This window comes from Lygodium microphyllum, chromosome 19 (assembly GCF_053477565.2).
Source record: "Lygodium microphyllum isolate KBCC chromosome 19, Lygodium_microphyllum_v1.1.10, whole genome shotgun sequence".
In the NCBI taxonomy this organism is placed as follows: domain Eukaryota; kingdom Viridiplantae; phylum Streptophyta; class Polypodiopsida; order Schizaeales; family Lygodiaceae; genus Lygodium; species Lygodium microphyllum.
This window is the reverse complement of record NC_141153.1, coordinates 127,507,466-127,519,668: the sequence shown is the minus strand read 5'-3', so window position 1 is coordinate 127,519,668 and position 12,203 is coordinate 127,507,466. Positions and strand designations below refer to the sequence as shown.

Genomic DNA, 12,203 nt, shown 5'->3' with positions numbered 1-12,203 from the left:
TGGCAGCTTTTTTGGGAGTTTACACCTCCAGACCACAAGGACTGCATGCAGGAGCATTAATGGCAGCTTTCTTGGGAGTTTACACCTCCAGACCACAAGGACTGCATATGCAGAAGCATTAATGGCAGCTTTCTTGGGAGTTTACACAAGATCTCTGCTTCAAGACACGATGAATCAGAATTTTTAGTGGATACATTCCTTTCCTTTTAATCATATGTTAATGACGGTTCATCTTATCCAAAATTTTCACAATTTCAATGTATCCTCCTGCACATGCGTCGTGCAAAGGTATGGCTCCATTCTCATCTTTCACATTTAAGGATGCTCCAGCTCCAAGGAGAATCTGAACGCAGCTCAAAAGACCATAAAGGTAGGCCAAATGTAGGGCGGTATCTCCATCTTCACCAGCATCATTTATACTTCCAGTTAGATTGGCAAGGACCTGTTGAAGAACATCAGCGTCACCAGCCTCAGCTGCTATCAGGAGGTTGATTTTCGCTCTCTCGACAGGCTCCTGCTTTTGGATGGTGGCTGCCTCTTGCCCTCTTCTACTCCGTCATCATCATCTTCTTCCATCCAGCTTTGCGGATCTCACCAGAATGCTTCTAGCCTTCTGCTCTTCTCCATTTCCCTTCTCCTCTCCCCTTCTCTCTCTTTCTCTACGTCTTTCTCTTTCTCTTTCTCAACCCTAGCCCCCGCAGGAGACAGCCTGGCCTTCCTCATCACATCAAGGAAGGATTTTGAACACGCTCAATTGGTCAAAGACAGTTCTCCGCTAGTACAGTTTGTGCCATTTCGCTATCACGAAGAGGTATGAGGACAGAAGGAGAAGGATGTAATAGCAACTCAACAAGTCTGCCGCAAACCCTCGAGTCTATCACGGCCTAGATTTTGTCATTTGTGCCATCCGAAAGATAAGAAAGAGCCCAGCAAGCATCAATCAACACATCTTCATCAGATGAATGTATTAAACGCTCAAGGGCTGGAAGTGCAACTTTTGTCAGTTCAAACGATGGGGGAGGTTTTCCACGACAGAAGTTAGAAAGGGTCCATGTTGCATTTCTAAGCATTGAAAGCTTGGCAGTTTCATTCAGCTGGTTAAGAAGAGGTTGCATAGCACCATGACTAAGAACCAGATCTCTGCAAGTTGGAGAATCACCAGCCACATTCCCGAGAGCCCAAATAGCCTGCTCTCTGACATCATCACCAGGAGAACTGAGTAGTTGCACAAAAATGGGGACTGCTCCGTGATCTATGACCGCCCTGGTATGCTCTGAAGTCCTAGAGGCAATGTTGATCAATGCCCACGCTGCTTCAAACTGCAACTCTGGGAAATTGCTTCGAAGAAGAAACTCAACGAAGTGAGGAACCACCCTAGCAGCAATGACTTCCTGAATTGGAGGACTGCGCTCAATGGATAGAAGCTTCCTAAACTGATAGGTGGCTTCCAATTGTGAATGTGGATCTTCTGACCAGACTCCGGTAATCATGGTAGGTAAACTTTCCAGCTTCTTATCAACAGCTCTAACCTCCTGATCTAGGCAAGCAAGAGCCAGGACTCCAAGCCTTGAGAGAGCTAATCTTGAAGGGAAAGAACCCTTGTGATCTTTTACTAAACCAACCAGGGCCCAGCATGCTGCACACTGAAAAGGAGCTTCTGAGTTATAGGCCATATTCAAATCCCTCAGTTTGTCTTCCTTCTGCACGTTGTGACTTGCACTTTTTTTTGACTTGCTTTGGGATATGAATGATTCAGTTCCGGGTTCATACTGTTCAGAACAAAATGTTTTCTCAACCCCGTTTGTAACCACAGAATAACCTGGAGGTTTCCCCCCTTTCCAGCTGTAAGCACCTTGCATACAGGCAAGAACAGCCTGAAGGTCACCTGCATCAAGGAAACCCTGTCGCCACTTTGAGTTGTGTGCAGACATATAGCCAATCACTAGGCAAACATGTGCTTGCATCTCAGCAAAGGAAGTATGACTGTGAAATTTAGTGTTCAGCTTTCTAAGAACTTCAACAGCAAAGGAAGGCCCACCACATCCTGGGCTAGCAATTAGCCAAGTCAAAAAGCGGCCTGTTTGGCCCTTGCCACCAAACACTAGTCTCTCAAGTTGAGGCATCCACTTGGATTTACTAAGCATTTCTGCATCTCCTCCAGTAGTAGCTGCCAGATTGCTAAGACTGGTGTCACTTCCAGTGATCTCTGTATTTGATGAAGCTCTAGCTCCCTCCTTAAAAATCTGAGAAAGCCCTACTACAACAGAGCCAGAAGATGCCCCACTCTTTTTCTTTTTGCTCCCTTTACCCCCAGTGCTTGGACTGTTCCTATAGACAACAGCATTCCAAAGGTCATCAAAGTTTTCCTGCAACTCCTGCAACAGCTGCATGCAAAAAGGAAGCTCTCTTTTAAAGGCTTATATCTTCTTGCGCTCCTCTTCCAAGGCCCTGAGGTAAACCTTAAGCCGGCGTACCGTTCCAAGTGATCCTCACTGAAGCAGGCATTCCGAAGGCCATTGAACACTACGGCAGGCCGAGGCCTACATTCAAGCATGAGCCCTATGGGCGATCCCATAACGCCTTATCCACCTCGGATGATCTGGAACTCTAGGATTGGCAGTTTTGGACAGCACTAAAATTGTTCAAAAATTTTGAAGAATTTCATGGGGCTCAGCAATGATCTATTTGATGAATCTTGTACCACTTGACTTCTCGTCATCAACCTATTGCCTATGGAAGATCGATGGAGCATTCTCAAGGGTACTGGGTATTGACTCAAGTTGGATAAGAAGTACTCAAAACACTTGGAACAGGGTCAAAACAGGGTGCAGTCCAAACATGGACAGATTTGGAAAAGTTGCTATAGAAATTAGTAGCATCATTTTAACGACAAAGGAACAATTGGAAGTGATACTAGACATCATAAGCTTCGCGTGGAGCCATTAAACGTCTCATTTGGATACATATTTCTCAAGTTAGAGCCTATTTGGTACCGACAGTTCACTAGCAGTTTACTGTGGACAGTTCTGGAAATTCTTAAACAGAGAGGGGTATTACTACTCCTAAATTCAAACCAGGATTTCTAATTGATACTAGATATCCTAACCTTCGAGTCAAGCTATCGTACACCTTATTTGGACTTCTATTTTTCAAGGAACAACATATTTCTTCAACTTGACTGCAATGGCAGCTGAGAACAATAGCTCCAGCTCTAGTGAACAACGTTGGCTTCAAATACAGGCTGAAATGGACAAACTTGGACAAGGTTGGCTTCAAACACAGGCGAATATTGATAAACTTGGACAAGGTTGGCTTCAAACACAGGCTAAAATGGACAAACTTGAACAAGGTTGGCTTCAAACAAAAGCTAATATTGACAAACTTGTAGTTTCGACTGAACAGTGTATTGCTCTTACAGAGGCACTTATGGAAAAAACAGCAGGACCTGAATCAAATGCTTATGTTCATGGCCAGCATCTATATGCTGATGGTACACTTGGATCAAATGCTTATGCTTATGGACAGCATGTATATGCTGATGGTACACACTATGATCCACATGCATCTTATGAATATGAACAGCAACAATATGCAAATGAATATGAGCAGTATGCTAGTACATCTGGATAGCATGTTAATGCTTATAAATATGATGTACCATATCATAATGCAGAGTATCATTCCATTGAACCTTGGCAGCAGAATGGTTATTATGGTCAACATGCTTATGCTTATGAGCATCCATCTCTTCAGCAAAATAGTTCTTATGGATGTAACAGAAATGGTTATGCTTATCAGTACACTTCTAGCTTTGATCAACAGCAAGCAAGTGATTATGACCAATACAGTGGGATCAATGATCAAAGGCTACATGCTTATGAATGTGAGCAGCAAACATCAGTGGAAGCAAATGCATATGCTCAACCAAACTGTTCCTATGATGTGCAGCAGGGCTATTATCACCATATGCAGTATGAACAGCATGAGCAATATGGTTATGAGTATGGACAGCCATCTGTTGTACATGATGAGCATGGACAGCCATTTGTTGTACATGATGAGCATGGACAGCCATCTGTTATGCATGAGCAGCAAGATGACTATGAGCAGCATGTCAAAACTATCATAGAGCTGACCAATGGTGATGAACAGGTGTGTAAATTGCTATCTAAGGCTAAACGTGTTAGACACCTTACTAGTGATACAATACGGGAACTGCATGCTGCAGGCTTATGCTATCATTGTGCTAAGCCACTATCTTGTAATCACCAAGCCACATGTAGGGCAAAGTCTGCCAAAATAATCTTGCTATTTGAATATTATGATGTAAATGATGAAGAACATCTTGTTGAAGACCATTCTGGTATGAGTCCACAACAAGAAGTTCAACAACAAGAAGTTCAACAACAAGAAGTTCAGTTCAAGAAGGCAGATTATGGACAGTGTGTGGACTTGGAAGACCATCATGCAATGGAGACTTTGTTAGTGAGTACTATCATGATGATCATATTTCCAGCAGTATTTGATTTCGATCTTATGAAAGTTGATCCTATGCATGGCAAAGATACAACTTTTCCTTTTGATCCGGGAGGTTACAAGCTGATTTTGACCTCCTGTATAGATTAGTACTACTATTGAGTATTAGGTAATCTTTTCCTTTATCCCTTGTAATGCTGTATAGAGTAGTACTCTGTTCTATCCATCTCCTCTTTAGCTTGTTTCTAGGTTTGTTTTTTAGGACAAAAACCTTTTTGGGAAGGGATGGATTGTAAGAAGTTGGGAATAGTTAAAAATGTTGATAATATGCCATGTCACACTGACATTGGTATATAAGGAGATAAGTTGTAATTTTTCATATCTTTTTGACAAATCAATACATTTTACAATCTTTCTCTCCCTTCTTGCTCTAAGCTTCCATGGCTTCTTCATCTTTCCTGTCTTTTTCTCTCCCTTCTTTCTCTCTCCCTGGTTCTCTCTTTGACAGATGCTCTTTATTTTTTCTTTATTTGTAGACGAGTTTGTGAGTTTGACGCATTGAGTCACCCTACCCTATGGTCACGAACAAAAGGTGTATTTAGACGCTAAAATTGAAGTGAACATAAAGCATTTATAGTAAAAATCAAGAGGCACTAGAGTTTTCAAAGAAAAAATAGGTGGCTCATCAAAATGCATTGGAAGCATCCATTTGTCAATCAAAGTTTGTTAGATAAACCATTTAAAGAGGCACTGAGTTTTAGTGCGACTAAGCACAAAAAATGAAGTATTTATAGTAAAAATCAAGAGGCGCCAGAGTTTTCTAAGTGAAAGTAGTGGCCTAGAACACATTGGAAAAGTGTCAGAGTTTGTTAGATGGCCCATTTAAAGAGGCACATCTTTTGCATTATAAGGAAACTTTTTAATCTAGTAGATATAAATAGCATCTACTAGGAGGCCACACTAGTAGAAAACAATGCCATGAACATGTTTGTATTTTCAAATCTCAAATCCCGAGTTTGTTTGGATCTCTGATTTTCAACAAAACACTTTGCTGATAGTGTAAACACAAAGGACTGAACTAGTTTTTTGAGTAATTAAGCTCAAGGGGGTTAAAAACCGACAAGATCTTCATGAGGGGGGGAGACATGTTTATTGGTATACCCCTTCAATCCCCATGAAATGGGATTTGACAACAATTGGATCTGCAAGGAGCAACCCTGAGCATGCGATACTTCAATTTTTCACTTTAGATTGCCATTTGTATTGTGCAAAATGACACACTATACAAAGAATTGGAAATCTAGGCTTTTTCTCTTACCATAATTGTTGTTCATGTGGGTAGAGAGGATGATGAGAAAGGGGTATCAAATCATGACAAGTTGTCAGAAATGGAGTGAGGAAGCATGAAGGTGGTCGATAGTGGCTATGTGGAGTATTAGCGGTGTCGTATTGCTGCGCATTCGAGGTGTGTAAACCACCCAAAAGTTGTGCATGGGATTTGGTGCTTTGTACATATTTAGTTGTTGTGATTACATTTATTCTCAGCGTATGAGTATTGATGCTCACATGAAGGGCTTCACTTCAGAAGTTTTTGTTAATAGCACACTTATTAGTATCTATGGTAAATGTGGCACTTGTAGCCCTTGGTGGGCAACTCTCTTGTGGATATGTATGGGAAATTTGGCTTACTTGCTGAAGCACACCGTGTCTTTGACATGCTGCCAGTTCATGATGTAATCTCATGAAATGAATACATTTCAGGATACGCTGAACTTGGAGCTTGGGGGATTTCTTGAAGTCTTTGTAGGCCTTATTGCAGGATTCAGAGAGTCTAATAAAGGAAAAAGCAAAGCCACGGATGGCTATTTTTAAAAGGAGGCTTTTTGGGGGGAAAAAGGGGATTGCTCTTGAATGCTAGCTCTGGTTTTTTAATGCCGTCATGACCCAATGTATTGTGGATTTTTTTTTGAGAGGCAGTCACAGGACGCTGTGATATGGTGGATTGTACCCTGGGAACGCAGGTTATGATGCCTTAATTCCAGGATTGAGGAGATTACTGGAAAAAAAAAAAAACGGGAACTACGCTCTCTTCGTCAATGACATTGAAAACAGAGGAAGTGATGCAGTCTTCCATTTTTGAATTCTTGATGTCGCTTGTTACTGCATTTCCATTGACGGGAGGAAAGGAGTCGACTTGCACAGAGGAAGGGCTGGACCTTGCTTACTTTGGAGAGGCCTGATGCAATGCTTGGGGCGAACCCTGTAGAGCATACAAATCAGACGCGGATGTTTGGAAAACGGTTGCTGGTGCAGAAGAGCTCGGAGGATGTGGACGTAGATGCAACAGAGAAGACAAAGGAGGAGGATATTCTGCGCTAAGAGGACGAATCTGCTGTGATAGAGGAGAACAAAGGGATAGCTTGGGACGAAGTAAGGAATCAAGGATGCTGTGGCAAAAGAGCTCGGAGGTGCAAACACTGTGATAATTGAGAAGTTTGGAAGAGTGAATTCTAGTGCGATAGGTAAGCCGAAGAGAAAGAAGTAATCAGAGTTTCAGTGGCTAACAGAAGAAACGGCATCAACAAACACGAAGCAACGGAGAGAGGACGCAACGTGTAGACAAGCCGAAAGGACGAGAAGACGTTTCGGTGATCACCTTCTCTGATAGAGACGAAGCCAAACGTAGAAGAAGACGGAGAGTCCACGCAAAAGGGGGGGGAAATCGAATTTAGAGGGCAGCTGAAGAAGAAAAGCTTGATGATTGAAGACAATACGAAAAAGCTCGACTCTTCCGTGGAGAAGACAATATCTGATTCCATGTGATTAACCGTGAGTCGGTGAGCTAATCAACCTGCGTAGCCGTTAGGATCTCCCGCCTACCTACTTCGACAACACAAATCAGATTGACCAAGGTGACAATTCACATGACACTCGACATGGCAGAGCCCTCCACGTTACTGCGGGGATATCCAGTGTGGGACAGAAGAAGAGTTTGACAAAAGGAGATGAATTTTGGCATCAAGTCAGATGATTGATAAGAGAAAAAGGTTCAGTACCAATCTCTGGAATCAAGGAGGAGACAGAGAATAATGCATCTTCTTCATTCAATGAATATGGAGTTCTACACAGAACTGATGATGTCTTTGATAACTGGGGGTTTAAACCAAACCTGTGGCTGGTTCTATATACTTATGGTATTGTTAACTGCACTTTTCAATAAGCTAGCCTTCAGAAACTTTAAATGCAATGATCTAGTTCTTGCTGAGAATGGGAAGGTGTCCTTTTACAACTTGTAAGCTCAGGCTTTCCAGAAAGTGACCATGAATAGCAAAATCCTTTTGTGATCCACACTTTTCAGTGTGTTGGTCTTTTATCCAGAAATACGGAAGCTGCAAAATTAACAGAAACAAGCTTTCAAATCCTGTTAATGAATACAAATTACCAACTGTGGAAAATTGTTTGTGAATGCATCTCTACTGCTGTGATTTTGAGGATAGAGGGATCAACAATGTGGAACTGATTCAATTTCTCCTTGAACTTGGATTTCATATTGTTGGGGAGAACTTATTTTTGAGACCTTGTACTTCTCAACTGTGCACGGCTTTGAATAGAAAAGATCTAACACAGGATGATCCATTGATCCATCTATTATTATAGATATTTCTTGCTAAAGAATTGATCTTCTATCTTGAAATTTGTCAAGGTCTTCTGAAGACACGACTTTGCTTTCGAAAAACCCTTCGACATCTTTGGTGAACCCGACGTGAAAGTGTCGCAGAAATTTCAGGATGGGAGACACTTCAGCCTCTATTTCAGCTTCCTCTACAACTCCAGCTGCCTCTACTTCAGCTCCATCAATGACTGCTGCGTCAAGTACTTCAACGGAGGATCTAAAACAGATTTTGCAGAATATGTCCATGTATATGCATCTCCAAAATCATTAAACACAAATGTATATGCAGCAGCAACAACAATTGCATCAACAACAGTTGTCTCAGCAAAGGCAACTCTATTCGGAGCAGGAGAATGCAAACAGCGCGACTAAGGCTATTGAAGCAGTTGAGAGTGAGAAGAAGCTATTTGACGGGCATAATGTTTCAGCATATTTGAAGACATATGAGATCAAGATGGGGTTTTTTGGAGTTCCTGCTGGACTTATGAGTAAGTACTTCCTTCGTCTTGTCACACCTGCTTTGAGGACAAAGGTGACTGATTTGTTTATTCAAAATACACATTGGCAAGATTTTAAGAAGGCTCTAAAAGAAGAATACTTCCTTGAGGACTTTGGTATGGCTACTCGGCGGTCATTCCGAGAGTGGGGCTACATGCCAAACAAGGGTCTTGCTGCTTCGGAGTTGATTCGAGAATTCGAAGAGAGGTATAGTCAGCTTGATGCCATTGAACAAAGAGCATTGGATGTTGAAAAAGTTGAGCTTTTCTTGCAAGCTGCAGATCCTGCTCTTCAAGAAGAATTGGGTGAGCTTCTTGAAGATCGTACGAAGCCTATGGATCTTAAAACTGATTGGCAGGATGCTCAGGATGCAGTCTCGACTTTGACCAAGAGGAGGATATGGAAGACTCGCCTACAGAATAGTTCCATGACACCTACACCATCATCAGCTCCTATGCCTACTTCTATCCCTGTTATTTCTTCTCCTCCTCAGCCAGTTTCTTGGCCTATGCCAGTGCCTACTGTTTCTACTCCACCTATTCCTCCTGTTCCACGACCGATGCCTACACCTTCTGCTCCAAAACCATCCGCTCCATCGGTGCCTACTTCTCTTGATGACATAATCAAAGGTATCACAGATTTGACACTTGAGTCAGTCAAAGCGGAGTTGGTGGGTAAGTTGAAGGAGCAGTTTGCTTCAACTGCGCCTGCTACTTCCTCTAGTGCTCCTATTGCACCTAGGAGTGCTCCTAGTGCACCTAGAAGAGATCAGAGATGTATTTGGTGTGATAGTACGGAGCATCAGCATTGCAGGGATTGTGACTCTTTCCAGGATGCAAGGAGGCAGAATTTGGTATATTGGGGGCAAGATGGTAAGATTTGGTTGACTGAGACAGGAGCTCCACTTGCTACCAACTTTGGTAAAGGTGGAATGAAGAAGTTAGTGGAGGACATGGCTGCGCGTACTTCTTATGTGACGGCTAGAGGTGATGCTTCTGCATATGGAGTACAGATTGAGAAGGGATCGGAGACTCAGTCCGCACTATGGACTTATGCTATGGAGACTGCAAACAAGGGAAAAATTCAGCAAACTGTTTTGACTAGTGCAGGCTCTAGCATCAGATCAGAGACAGGATGGGACTCGCCTGTTGACAGGTATTCTATTTATGCTTATTTGGCTAAATCTCATGGTGTAGATGTATTTGTTGAGGAGAAGCGTAAGAGGGATGAAGAAAATCCAAGTGCAGCTAAGAAGACTAGAGGGGGTGAGTTTGTTACTCCACCTATTGCAGGACCGTCTTCAAGACCAGGGCCAGATCGACAGATGGAGGATGCTCCAAAGAGGGAAAAGAGGCAAGAGCCTAGAGAGAGAAAGCAGCCAGGATTCAGATTGATGTCCGACATTGAGACATCTACAGATATGAAGAAAATCTTTAATGATAAGATACTTGGCAGTGAGGTGACTTTCACTATTTCCGAGATTTTGGGCATCTCAAAAAGAGAGTTTCAGGATCAGTTTCAGGAGGTCCTGAAGAGGAAAAGACATGCATTGGCTACCACTGATGCACAGGGAGTTTTGATTGGAGAGTTGGATGAGGATGATGATGAGGTTATGGTTGATAATGCTTCTGTTTTGCCACAGGTAGAGAAGAGGGTTCAGCCTATGCATTATGCCGAAATTGATGAGCCTGTTTTGATACCGCGTAGTCACTTTTCGCGGAGCCATTGGGCTAGGGCAACTACAGAGACGATGGTAAAGGTTGGAGAAAAACAGGTGCCTTATGTTGCATTGGTTGATCATGGTTCAGAGATTAATCTCATTGTTCGTGGAGTTTATGAGAGTAACAGATGGCCTATGGATGTAGAGCATGGGTGGCGTATGAGAGCCGCCAATAACATTGCAGGTGATTTATATGCTGCTTGCCCTAGTGTCAGGGTTTCTATTGGTGATGTAGAGGAGGATTTTCATTTCTTTGTGCAGGATTCATGCTCTTATCCCATAATTCTTGGTCAGCCATTCATTACAGAGATGCGCATGGAGACAAAGGTCATGGATGATGGATCTGCTTATGCACGGATTCGCAGTAAAGATGGTATGAGAGCAGTTCAGTTTATGACTGTATGTGTGAACCATGTTAGAAACAGGGATACTCTCAGAGATGCACCCTTGCCCACTGTGAGGGATTCAGGTTTTCATTAGGTACCGCCGTTTCGCGAGACGACGGTGGTACAAAGGAGAGGAAATTGGAGTTCTCGCCTCCTGGCAGCAGTAGTGTTTTCTCCTCCGGTTATGTTGGGATTTCAGCAAACAGTTCAATGAGCTATCAGAAGACTTCTAGATTGTCTAGAGCTGCCAGGCAGTATATATGCAGGAAGGAGAAAAATTTGAAAAATGCAGGAATTTTGGAGGATGATGAGCACATAGATGGTATGTATGACAGTGTGATTTGTGCAGATACGATGTCAGAGATGGGAGATATGCTGAAAACTGATATGCTGAATTGTCATGGTAATGTATTAGTGCAATCCCTGGACATGTTTCATGAAATTGCAGATTTTGTGTCACAAATTGAGTCAGAGGCTGAGGAAACTCAGCAAAGAGTGTTGAGTGCTGAAGAAATTCAGCAAACAGAGTTTCTAGCTGGTTATGATCAGCTTTCAGAGAGACAGAGGGCTGAAAATTTTCAGCCAACAGAGTTTACTGCTGAAATATTTCAGCATTCAGAGTTTGGGGCTGTTTCTATGCAGTCCATAGAGCAGAGGGCTGAGAATATTCAGCCATTGGAGTGCAGAATTGCTGATTTACAGCAAGGTTTATGTAATACAGAAGAGCATAATGAAGCCAGGGTTGACACGAAGTACAAAACTGTGGATAAGAAGGTGAAGCCGGTTGCTGTACCGCTTCCACCTGACAGTGATCAGCAAATAGAGAGGGCTGCTAAACAGCAAATTTTGAGGAATCTAGAGCATATTGGTCATAAATTTTCAGCAGAGACACTTGCTGAATTGAAAATTGGAAATGGTGATTTCTTGTTACCCATGGAGAAGCAATGCTTTCAGGAGATGCTTGAGCGTCATGGAAGGGGATTTGCTTTTGTCCCACATGAGATTGGATGTGTGAATCCTGATATTGTTGCTCCTATGGTCATCTTTACTATTCCTCATATTCCATGGAATCTCCGACCTATTCCAGTGCCTAAAGCACACTTGCCAAAGCTGATTGATTTATTGAATGAGAAAATCAGAATGGGAATCCTTGAGCCTTCATCTGCACCATACTCAAACAGGTGGTTTACAGTTCCGAAGAAGAATGGTACTCTTCGATTTATTCAGGACATGCAGCCAGTGAATAGAGTTACTATCAGGAATGTTGGTATAGGTCCAGTTGTGGATGAGTTTGCAGAGGCATTTGCTGGACGTGCCATCTATTCTTTGGGTGATTTGTATTCAGGTTATGATCAGTTTCAGCTGGCTTTGGAAAGCAGGGACATAACCACCATGAGAACTCCTATTGGGCTTGTGAGGATGTGTACCTTGCCGCAAGGTGCCACTAATT

General features: G+C 42.6%; 1 pseudogene; it reads right to left on the bottom strand.

The window, feature by feature from the left end:
• Window positions 1-217: 217 nt before the first annotated feature.
• Window positions 218-1,490, bottom strand: LOC148020361 (importin subunit alpha-1a pseudogene; annotated as a pseudogene).
• Between the last annotated feature and the right edge of the window lie 10,713 nt (window positions 1,491-12,203).